The 12,415-nt window shown below is 46.0% G+C and overlaps 1 long non-coding RNA gene across 1 annotated transcript; it reads left to right on the top strand.

Annotated features, from left to right (window-relative positions):
• The first annotated feature begins 1,092 nt into the window (after positions 1-1,092).
• On the top strand, positions 1,093-11,636 carry LOC144578482 (uncharacterized). The gene is made up of 4 exons (XR_013524337.1): positions 1,093-1,249; positions 1,614-1,703; positions 7,563-7,653; positions 11,426-11,636. It is a non-coding gene; the product is annotated as an uncharacterized LOC144578482 (long non-coding RNA).
• Positions 11,637-12,415: the final 779 nt, after the last annotated feature.

The following is a 12,415-nucleotide window of genomic DNA, read 5'->3' as shown; positions in this document are numbered from 1 at the left end:
CAAGGGAAACAAAAGCATACCTAGGAACCAGGAGAGGGACCGTGCTGCAGTCCAAGCCATATTCAGAGATGTCTGCCAAAGGAGCAGAGAAGTTTCTGCAAAGTACACCCCACCCCTACCACTCAACGGACTAAGTAGCCCTGAGGCAACCTCCCCTGTACCCAGCCAAAACCGAATCCCTTTGGCTTCCTGATGTCTTTAGCAGCCAAATGATTCAGGCCTGAGAGGCAGTCCCATCCAGTGGCAGAGGAAGCAGATGTCCCTCAAGAATGAGAAAGTGCAGATGAAATGCAACACCATCTTTCCTAGAAAGCAAAGGCCAGCCACAGTCACCTTCGGCTCATTCCAGATGAAACGCACAGCTCCCCACATTGCCCAGGCCTTCACAAACCCGAAATTCAACCGCGGGGAAAATGACTGACAACCAGTCAAATGACTCAGATGCCGAAAGAGGATTACCAAAGAGAGGCCGACAATGCAAGCATCTGCCCTCCAGCAAACAGGCCACATTCCTTCCAACACACATGCACATGGGCACACAAACACGGGCATGCTCACACACAGAGACAGAGGGAGAGGAGACAGAGTGACGTACACACAAATACATGCAGCAGTGACACAGAAGCACCCACCTCCAGGCAGCCCCTGAGGCTGCAGCGTTCTGCTCTCGGTGAGAATGATCCTCGGCTCAGAGAGCAGCCTACGGGCCCACAGGCAGGCCTATCCTGGAGATCACAGGGGTCATGACTTTTGGGGAGACTCACCTGCACAGGGTCCTGGCAGGCCTGAGGCTGTCATCCCCTGTTTGTTCTCCAGGACTCTGCCTGAGCTTTCTTTATCTTGGTCGGTCCTCCAGGAATCCCGGCATTTGGAGGCCATCCTGTCCACTTCCTCGAGAGATCAGACTGGAGCCACCATACGCAGTGCCACGGAGGGCTTCACCTCCCCCTCATCAGGGACCCATCACCCTGGCGACGTTGGTGGTCACTGTGACAAGAACCTTCTCATGCTTCCTGCATGCGTATTGGCTCAGCTGTGGTCACTGTGACGCGAAAACCTTTTCACCCTTCCTGCTTCCGCATTGGCTAGGCTGACTTCGCTGCTGCGTTCATGGAAGTCAGGCTGCGGCCGCTTTAAAAACAGAGGGCGGGGCCGGGCGCGGTGGCTCACGCCTGTAATCCCAGCACTTTCTGAGGCCGAGGAGGGTGGATCACGAGGTCAAGAGATCGAGACCATCCTGGTCGACAAGGTGAAACCCCGTCTCTACTAAAAATACAAAAAATTAGCTGGGCATGGTGGTTCGTGCCTGTAGTCCCAGCTACTCAGGAGGCTGAGACAGGAGAATTGCCTGAACCCAGGAGGCGGAGGTTGCGGTCAGCCGAGATTGCGCCATGGCACTCCAGCCTGGGTAACAAGAGCGAAACTCCGTCTGAAAAAAAAAAAATACAGACGGCGGGCCGGGCTCCATGGCTCACGTCTGTAATCCTAGCATTTTGGGAGGCTGATGTTGGCCCATCACCTTAGGTCAGGAGTTTGAGACCAGCCTGACCAATTTGATGAAATTCCGTCTCAACTAAAACTACAAAAATTAACCGGGTGTTCTGTAATCGCAGCTTCTTGGGAGGCTAAGACAGAAAAATTGCTTGAACCCAGGAGGCAGAGGCTGCGGTGATCGGAGATTGCGCCATTGCACTCCAGCCCAGGTAACAAGACAAAACACCATGTCAAAACAAACAAAAAAAAAATGACAGCGGTTCTGTAGCAGGGAGAGGCAGATGAGGGAGGGTAAGGTAGTCATGGGATAGGGCGCTGCGCGAGATCCACAGCTGGACACCTAGGCCTCTTGTTCTCGGTACCCTTTTGAGCCAGGTTCTGGTTAAGTTTTGATGTAGCAGGAGCTTCACGGTGTCTGTTGGTTTCTCTTGGCATCCTCCTATGTGCTGGGGACAGCAATATGTCTCAATTCCTACTGTTGGCAAGGCCCTTATAGAAGAAAAGAATTACATCACCTAGGTGCTGCATTCAGTGTGATGCTACTATCTTTCTGAGAGCAGGGCCCATTCACAGGAGTCATATATACTAAATTCTTGGCCCAGGAATGTGTCACAATTTTATTTGTAAACTGAACCCAGTCTGGATAGCCAAATCACTCACATGTTGGACAAATGTATATTTTACAATAACACCCTTGGAAAGTTCCATTGATGATTCCCCATCCCATACATGTCTTGGTTCCAGGTATAAGTGTCACCATTGGCCAGCCACAGTGGCCTACACTTGTAATTCCAGCACTTTGGGAGGCCCAGGTGGGAGGGTCACATGAGGTCAGGAGTTCAAGACCAGCCTGGCCAACATTGCAAAACCCCATCTTTACTTAAATAAGTAAATAAGCCAAGTGTGCTGTCCTGTGCCTGTAATACCATCTACTCAGTAGGCTGAGGGCTGAAAATCGCTTGAACCCTCAGAGGTGGAGGTTGAATTGACCCAAGATCATTCCACTGTGCTCCAGTCGGGGCAACAAAGTGAGACCCTGTCTCAAAATAATAACAATAATAATAAAGTCATCATTGTGCCTGTGAATTCATTCTAGGTCCCATGGCATAATACCAACTCTGGGCAGAGAGACAGCAAAAAAGGCACATCAACTGTGTACTGGTCCAGGGATATGTAACCATCCCCTTGGTGGGCAAACCCCTGGCAGAGAGTACTGGGTCCAGTGTTATCAAAATCTTTCCTATAGACAGAGTTTAGGTAAGAGAGGACACTCAATTCACCTAGATGATTAGCCTAAATATCTGTCACAATGACCTTCATGGGACATCAGTGAGAATGAACCTGAGTTCAGAGAGCATCCTATGGGCCCACAGACAGGCCTATCCTGGAGATCACAGGGGTTGTGACTTCTGGGGAGACTCACCTGCACACCATTGTGGCAGGTCTGAGGCCGTGATTCCCTGCTTGTTCTCCAGGACTCAGCCTGAGCTTTCTTTATCTTTGTTGGTTCTCTGGGAATCCGGGCATTTGGAGGCCATCCTGTCAATCTCCTTAAGAGATCAGACTGGAGCTGCCATACGCACTGCCACAGAGGGATTTACCTCACCTCAGGGACCCATTCCCCTGGCCAAGGCAGGAGACTGACATCACCTTGGTTCTTGGCTCAGTGATAGGTCACAATCACTTCAGTGGGCAGAGACCAGGTGAGAGAGCAGAATCACATCACCTACGTGTTGTGCTAAGTGATATGCTACAATGCTTCCAGTAGAAAGAACCCAGGCAGGAGTGTCCCATTACCTGGGTTCAGTACCTAACTATATGTCACAATGCACTCTAAGTACAGGACCAAGGCATTAGAAGGAAGTCACAACACCTCTGTGATGGACCCAGAGATAAGTCACAATGCCCAATGTAGGCAGAGTCCAGGCAGGGGAGTCACATAACCTGAGTCAGGGCCAGGGAAAATTTAGCATTACTTAGGTGATTGATTAATGCATATGTCACAACCTTATCTGTGGACTTGGTCTCAGAAAGAAAGTCAAACCTGAGTTTTGGGAAAAGGCATGTTGTTGAATCACACTCAGGAATGTACACAAATGAGTTTCACAGTGCCACAGCAGTCCCAGCTTCAGGTAAGAGAGGCAACCCCGCCTGTGAGTTGAGTTCAAGTACAGGAGTCACAATCTCAACAATGGGCAAGAACTGTGCTTAGGAGCCCCAATCCCACCTGCAGATTGTGTTCCACTGGGGGAGTCACAGCCTTACAGGTCTGCAGAGTCATGGTTCAGGAGTCACTGAGCCACCTGTGGACCAGATCCACATATAGGAGAAAAATTCCAACTTGCAACTGTTTTTGTGTGTGAGATTAAGTGCCTCGTAAGTAGGCTCTATTCATGTGCGAGTATTAAGATTATGTCAGCTGGGTCTACATATGAAAGTCACAATCTTACCTGTTAGCTGAGCCCAATTATAGAATTCTCTGTATTAGTCTAGGGCTTTATACAATAGGCCTGAGTTTTGTAATTCTCTATGGACTTTATACAAGTAGGAGATGCATGACTTTGTCTTTGGCCCCAAGCCTGGTTGTAAGAGTCAAAATATCTCCTACTGGCTGTGTCCACATACAGGAGTCATCATTGTGCCTGTGATCTGGGCCCAGGCATATGTCCTAATTTGACCTGTGGGCAGGGACAAGACAGGAGAGTCACATCACCTTGGTGCTAGGCCCAGTGATATGTCACAATGCCCACTGTAGGCAGGGCACAGGCAGGAGAGTCACATCATCTCTGTTCTTGGTTTAGTAGTATGTCACAATTCCTTCTGTGAGTAGGGCCCAGGCAGCCAGAAGAGTCACATTACCTCAATGCTGAGCCTAGTGATATGTCACAATGCTCCCTGTTAGCAGGGCCCAGACAAGAGAGAAGAGTCATGTCACACAGCAGATTGGCACAGAGATTTGTCACAATCTTCACTAACAAGGCATAGGTAAAAAAGGAGGGTCACATTGACTAGGTGATAGGCCCAGCTGTATGTCACAATCTTTCTTGTAAGCAGAGCCCAGACAAGTTAGAAGAGTTACATGAGTAACCTATGGTATGGACCTGGTGTTATGTCACAATTCCTACTGGGACCAGGGCCTGGAAAAACAGAAAAGTCACAGCACCTCTGTGATGTTCTTAGAGATATGTCACAGTGACCACTTTGGGCTGGCCCAGACAAGACATGAGAGTCACATCACCTAGGTAATAGACCCAGAGTTATGTCACAATTTTTCCTGAAGGCAGGACCAAGGCAGGAGTGTCCCATCACTGAGGCTCTTGGCCTAGAAATATGTCACAGTCCCTTCTAAATGCAGGTATAAGCAGCAAAGAAGAGTCATATAACCTAGATACTGGGCCTAGCAATATGTCACAATTCTCAGTGGAGGCCAGGATCAGGCAGGTAAGTAGAGTTACATCACTTAGGCAATAAGCCCAAATATATTTCAAATGCGTTCTATGGGGAAGGTCCAGGCTGGAGAGTTACATCACATAGGTATTTGATCAAGGTATGTCACATTTGATTGAGGTATGCCTGGAAGGCAGCTGCCCCCTCCTCCCCAAATTTAGAACCTCACCAGTGGGGTCTGTCCATGTGTGAGGGTGACAATTCTGTCAGCTGGTTGTGCATATGCAAATAACAACTTCAGTTTCTTATGAAATCAGGCTGTGTCATGACACTCCCTGTTTCCCCCTAGGGCATTATATAGTATGCATAAGTGTTGCAGTTTTATATGACCTCTGTGCAAGTGGAAAACCCAGAACCACACCCATTGCCCTAAGCCTAACAGTGAGAGCCAACATATTTTCTATTAGCTGGATTTGGTATAAGAGAACACTGAGCTTGTGAGTTGAGTCAAAACCTGACTTACCCTTGAAACTGTGGCCAAATCCACATCTGACAGTCGCAATTCAACCGTGGTGTGCATTCACATGTGAGATATATAACCTCATCAGTGGGCTGTGTCTATGTTTGAAGGTAAAGGTGACAATCCCAATTGTTGGCTGGATTTATCTGTGAGAGTCACAATGTCCACTGTAGGCAGAGTCCAGGCAAGAGAGTCACATTATTTGGGTGCAGGTTCCAGTGATATATCACACTTCCTACTGGAAGCAAGGCCCAGGCAGAAGGGAAGAGTCACATAATTTAGGTTGGGGTTAAGATATATCACAATTTTTTCTGTGGGCAGGACCCAGTGAGAAAAAGATGGTAATGTCACCCAGGTGATAGGCCCAGAGATATGTCAAAATTTTCTCTAAGAACAGGACCAAGGTAGAAAAGTCACATTGCCAACTTATATGGCACAAATGTATGTCACTGTCCCATTTTGAGCTTTAGGAAAAATAGTCAAATATCAGGAGCTGGGAAAAGTTCTTTCACAATCACACCTGCAGGAATGTCCAGAGATTAGATTTACAGTCTCACACTGGTCCCAACACCAGATAAGAGAGTGAACACCTGTGAGCTGAGTACAAATATGCACGTCAGAATCTCAATAGTGAATTGGACTCATGCACAAGACTCCCGAGACCACCTGCAGACTCTATCTTGGTAGAAGAGTGACAGCCTCATGTGTGCTGAATATTTGTCTGATACCATCTTTTTTTGTTGAACAGATTCACATATAAGGGTCACAATCCCACCGGTGTGCTGGGCCCTGTTATAACACTCTCTGTGCCACTCAGGAACTTTATAAAATAGGCATGAGTGTTGTAATCTGTGACCTTTCTACATGCAAAAGACCCAGTAAATTGCCCATTTCCTTAAGCCTAGCTAGAAGAGCCTGAGTGTTTTCTATTACCTTGGTCCCGATATGAGTTAGGCCTTGGTATATGTCATTATGCCTGTGAGTTGGGCCTTGGTGTGTGTCACAATCTCACATATGGACAGAGACCATGCAGAAGTTTACATCACCTGAATGTGAGGAAACAAGCTCTTAATATTTTCATTGTGAGCAGGGCCTGAGGGAGAGTTACATCACCTGGCTGCTTGACCCAGTAGTATGTTACAATGCCTTCTGTAGGCAGGGCTCAGGCAGAAAAAAGATTTCATATCACCTAGATGCTGGGCACAGCAAAATGTCACAATATCCCCTTTAATTATGGTTTAACCCAGAGAGAAGAGTCATATCACATAGTTCACAGGTTCAGTAATATATCACAATCCTCAATGGGGCAAAGCCCAGCCAAGAGTATAGAGTCACATATCCAAGGTGATGGGTCCAGAGATATGTCACAATGCTTTCTGTAAGTGAGGCCATCCCAACTGTAGGCTTGGCCCAGGCAGCAAAGTAAAATATATCAGGTGCTAGGCAAAGGTATATAACAAAATCACACCTGCAGGAAAATCCAGGAATAAAATTTCTAATCCCCCACCTTGGTGCCTGTCTTAGCTACAGGGATGAGAGTCAATTCCTCCTGTGAGTTCTGTCTATGCATGCAATTCACAATTTCAACAGTACAAAGGATCTGTACATGAGAGCCTCAAATCCACCTGCACACAGTGTCTTAGTAGAACAGACACAGCCTAACAGGAGTGCTGAGGTTTTATCCAAGAGTTATTATTTTACATAGGAGAGTCACAGTTTCAACTTTTGTCTGCCACCAGGTGTAAGATTCAGAACCTCAGAAGTGGACTGTGTCCATGTTTGAGAGTGACAATCCTAGTTGGCCTGTTACAAACTCTATGCATCATTCAAGGGCTTTATAAGATATGTGTGAGTTTCCAAATTGTCTGTGACCTGTCTACCAGTAAGATATCCAAGAGCATACCTATTGTTATCAGCCTAAGAGGGTAAAACCCTCTCTTGTTGGCTGGGTTTATGTATGAGAGTCATCATCATGCCTGTGAGCTAGGTCTAGGTATATATGTCACAATCTCATCAGTGGGCAAATCCCAGAAGGGTGAGTCACATCACTTTGGTTTTGGGCCAGGGATATGTCATAATGCCCACTGTAGGCAAAACCCAGGCAGGTGAGAAACATTATGTAGGTGACTGGCCCATTGATATGTCTCAATCTTTTCTTTAGGCAAGGTCTGGTCGGAGAGAGAGAGTCAAATTACGTCGGTGCTGGGCCCAGCGATTTGTCACAGTCCCCTTGGTCAGCAAGGCCCTGACAGGTGAGAAGAGTCGTATCACCTAGATAATGGGCCCGGCAATATGACAAAGTCCACATTTAGGGCAGGACAAAAGTGGAAGATGAGAGTCACATTATTCACTTTGGAGGCCCAAAAATATGTTACAATGCTGCCTGTAGACAGGTCTCAGACAGAGGAAGTAAGTCACGTTTCTAAGTGATTAGCTCAGAGACATGTCACAGTCTCTTTTAAAGACAGGTCTCAAGAAAGAGAGTCTTGTCACCTTGGTGCTTGACCCAGGTATACATCACAATTCCAACTCTGGGTTGAGCTCAGACAAAAGAGTCATTTCCCAGGTATTAAAATTTTATATGTTATAAACACCTTGGAGGAGGTCCAGGGATGATAGTCACAATACCATATGCATTCCAGCTCGACTATTTCTGTGAGTTGGGTCCAAGTATGAGATTTACATTTTAAATGCTAAATTGTATTTGTGTATAAGAAATTCACATTCACCTGTGAGCAGTGTCTGGTAGGGGAGGCACAGCCTCATAACTGTGCTGAATCTTGGGCAGAGAGTCACCATTCTACCTGTAGACAGAATCCACAAGTCACAATTTCATCATTAGACAATTTCCAAATTTGAGATTCAGAACTTCAAAAATGGGTATCCATTTGAGTGGGAAACTATTCTTACAGTTGGCTGTATTTGCCTTAAAAATGCACAATCTCACCTGTGTTTTGTGCCCTATTATGACACTCTGTATGTACCACACAAGAGCTTTATAAGATATGCATGAGTGTCATAATTTTTTGTGACCTTTCTACAAGTAGGAGACCTGAGACCATATGGGTTGCTCTAAGTCTAGCTACAAGCATTAAAATCTCTCTTATTGGCTAGATCCATGTATAAGAATTATTATCATGCCTGTGAGATGAACATATGCATATTTCAGAATTTAACCTGTGGGCATGAAATAGGCAGGAGACTCATATAACTAAATGCTGGACCGGGAATATGTCAGTATGCCTCCTGTGTGCAGGGCCTGGCAGGTTTGTCACATCAGCTGGGTGCTGGGCTCAGTAATATGTCACAATGCCTGCTTTGGGCAGGGCCCCAGCAGAGTCACTGACTGTGACTCATCTGAGTGTCACTGTGGGCTGACTGGGCATATGAGTGTGAGATGGACCCGAGTACACCAGTAACAATCTCAACAATAATCTTACTCCATGCATAAGAGCCACATTTCCACCTGTGACTGTGTTCTGGTACAGGAGTCACATCCTACATGTGTGCTGAAACCTGGTCTTAGATATCACCTGGGCGCTGGGCCAAGCAATATGTCCAAATCCACATTTTGTACAGGATCTAGGCAGGAGAGTCACATCACCTAGGTGATGGGCCATAGAAATGTCACAATGCCTCTTCTTGGCATTGCTCAGACTGGAGAGTTGTGTCATTCAGGTGCAGGCCCCAGTAATATGTCACAATCCTCATTTGGTTCAGGGCCCAGGACAAAGAGGAGTGTCTCTTCACCTAGGTGATGGGCCCTGTGATATGTGACAATTCCCCTGTGGGCAGAAGATAGTCACATCACCTAGGTGATGGACCCAGAGATATGTCAAAATCCTCCATGAGGACAAGGTCTGGGCAAGAGAATCACATCACTCAGGTCCTTGGCTCAGTTATATTTTACTCTCCAATGTGTGAGCTGTACCCAGGCAGGATAGTCAAATCAGTTAGGTGTTAGACAAAGGTATATGTAACAAGCACACCTGCGGAAAGTCCAAGGATTAGATTCATAATCTCACACATATCCCTGCTCAAGGTATGAGAGTCAACACTTCCTGTGAGCTGGGGCCAACTATGCTGGTAACAATCTCGACAGTGGTCTGAACCTGTGCATGATAGCCAAATCTGTGACTGTGACTCTGTCCTGTGACTGTGTCCTGAAGTCACATCTTGCAAGTGTGCTGAAACCTGGTAGGCTGGGCGTGGTGGACCAATCCTGCAATCCCAGCACTTTGGAAGTCTGAGGCAGATGGATCACACAGTCAGGAGTTCAAGACCAGCCTGGCCAAGATGGTAAAACTCCATCTCTACTAAAAATAAAAAATTAGCTGAGCATGGTGGCACGTGCCTGTAATCCCAACTACTCAGGATACAGAGGCAGGAGAATCACTTGAACCTGGGAGGCAGAGGTTGCCATGAGCCAAAATTATGCCATTGTACCCTAGTCTGGGCAAGAAGAGCAAAACTGCATTTCCAAAAAAAAAGAATAAAAAAAGAGAGGAACATGTTCTGAGATTCACCAATGTACCTGCACACTGTATGCATGTATGAACATTACAGTTCCAGCTTTCTACTGCCTTCTAGTGTGAGATTCAGAGCCTCAGCAATGTTCTCTGTCCCTACTGGAAGGTAACAATTTTTAACGTCTGCTGAGTGTGTATACAAGAGACACAAATTTATCAATTCAACAGAGCAGGAGAGTCACAGCAGATGGTCACTAAACCCAGTGATATGTCACAATGCCCACTACAGGCAGGGCACTCATAGGACAGCCTGATCATCTAGAATCTTGGGCCCCGTGATGATACTCTTTGTACCACCTGAAAGCTTTATACAGTATGTGTGAGAGTCACAATCTGTTCCAAGACTTTCATGCTGCCATGGACCCAACATCTAATCAGTTGTCAGTTGCCCTTAGCCTCAGTATGAGAGTCAATATCTCTTCTATTGGCTAGGTACATGTATCGGAGTCATTAAGGTGCCTGTAGGTTAGGTCCTGAAATGAGTCAGTATCTCATCTGTGCCTGGATCCACATATGACAGTAACAGTTCCTCCCAGCAGTATGTTACAAATCCTTCTGTAGACAGAAACCATGCAGGAAAAGCAGTCACATCTTTAGGTCCTCAGCCCAGAGGTATGTCACAATCCTGGTGTAAGTAGGTCACAGGCAACAGAGGAAAGTCATATAACATAGGTATTGGTTTCAGTAATATGTCACTATACCCACTAAGGCCAGGGCTTAGGCAAGAGAGAAAAGTTACATCACTTTGGTTACATTCTAGGTTCTGAAATATGCCACAGTGCATTTTGTGTGCTTGGCTAAGGCAGGAGAGAAGAATCACATTACCTAGGTGACTGTCTGATACATACATCAAAGTTCCCCTTGAGAGCAGGTCCCAGGCAGAAGAATCATAACACATGAGTGTGTGATTCACATATATGTACACATTTCAACTATGTGCTGGACTTACAGCAAAACAAATCAGGTGCTAGGCAAAAGTATAAATCACAATTACCCCTGAGAGAAGGTCCAGAGATGAGACTTACAATCTTACAAATGTCCAAAATCCAGATATGAGAGTCAACTCTTGCTGTGAGTGCCCCAACTTTATCTGCAAATACTGGCCTGGTAAGGCAGTCATAGCACCACTGGGGCACTGAGTCTTGGTCCAAGAGTCACTATATTACCTGTGGATTATATGTATGTATGAGTCAAAATTCCCACTTTCAACTACCTTTGGGTGTGACACTCAGAACCTCAACAGTAGGCTGTGAACATTTAGGGGGTGGGATGACACTCCTTACCGTTTATTTGCTGAGTCTGCATATGAGGGTGACAATATCACCTCTGTGCTGGGCTTTGTTATGACACCTTCTGCTTTACCTGAGGGCTTCACATGTTATGCTTGAGCATGTAAATCTTCTCTGAGACCTTCCAGCTATTATGGACCCACGATCTGACCCACTGCCCTAAGCCCAGGCAGGAGCATCAATGTTTTTTTATTGGCTGGGTTTAGGAATGACAATCATCACTGTGCCTGTGAACTAAGTCCAGAAATGAGTCACCATCCCATCTGTGACTGGATCTGCATATGACAGCCTCAATTTCAACTGTGGACCTCATCTGTGAGTCAGATTCAGAATCTCACCAGTGGGATACGTCCATGCATTAGGGTAAATGTTCTACCTGTTGGCTGGATGTACATATAAAAGACACAATATAAACTTTGTGTTGGGTCCTGTCATGACATTCTCTTTACCACCCATGGACATTATATAATATGTGTGAATGCTGTAATCCTCTGTGACTTTAGTACCAGTAAAAACTCAGGACCTTACTTGTTCTTAGCATAGCCGTAAGAGGTAACATCTCGTTTGTTGTCTGGGACCAGGTATAAGAGTAAACACCATGCCTGTAAGCTGGGTCCAACCTGTGGCCAGATCTACATATGACAGACAACTTAAACTGGATTGTGTCTTCATGTGAGATTCAGAACCTCATTACTGGGCTTTTTCCATGTGTGATGGTGACAATCTGTTTCTGTTTTTGAGATGGAGACTCACTCTGTCACCCAGGCAGGAGTGAAGTGGCACAATCTCGATTCACTGCAAACTCTGCTTCCCAGATTTAAGCAATTCTCCTGCATCAGCTTCCTGAGTAGCTAGGATTATAGAAGCCCAACATCGCTCCCAACTAAGTTTTGTATTTTTAGTGAGACAGGGTTTCACCATATTGTTCAGGTTGGTCTTGAACTCCTGTCCTCAAGTGATCCACTCTCCTTGGCCTCCCAAAGTTCTGGGATTTCAGGCTTGAGCCACCATGCTCAGCTGAGGGTGACAATGTTAACTGTCAGCACAGTGTACTTATTTATTTATTTATTTATTTTCAAATTTTTTTATTGGATTTTAGGTTTTGGGGTACATGAGCAGAGCATGCAAGAGAGCTGCGTAGGTACACACATGGCAGTGTGCTTTGCTTTTCTTCTCCCCTTCACCCACATTTGGCA

The sequence above is a fragment of the Callithrix jacchus genome, chromosome 12 (assembly GCF_049354715.1).
Source record: "Callithrix jacchus isolate 240 chromosome 12, calJac240_pri, whole genome shotgun sequence".
Taxonomy (NCBI): domain Eukaryota; kingdom Metazoa; phylum Chordata; class Mammalia; order Primates; family Cebidae; genus Callithrix; species Callithrix jacchus.
This window is presented reverse-complemented; position numbering and strand designations above follow the sequence as displayed.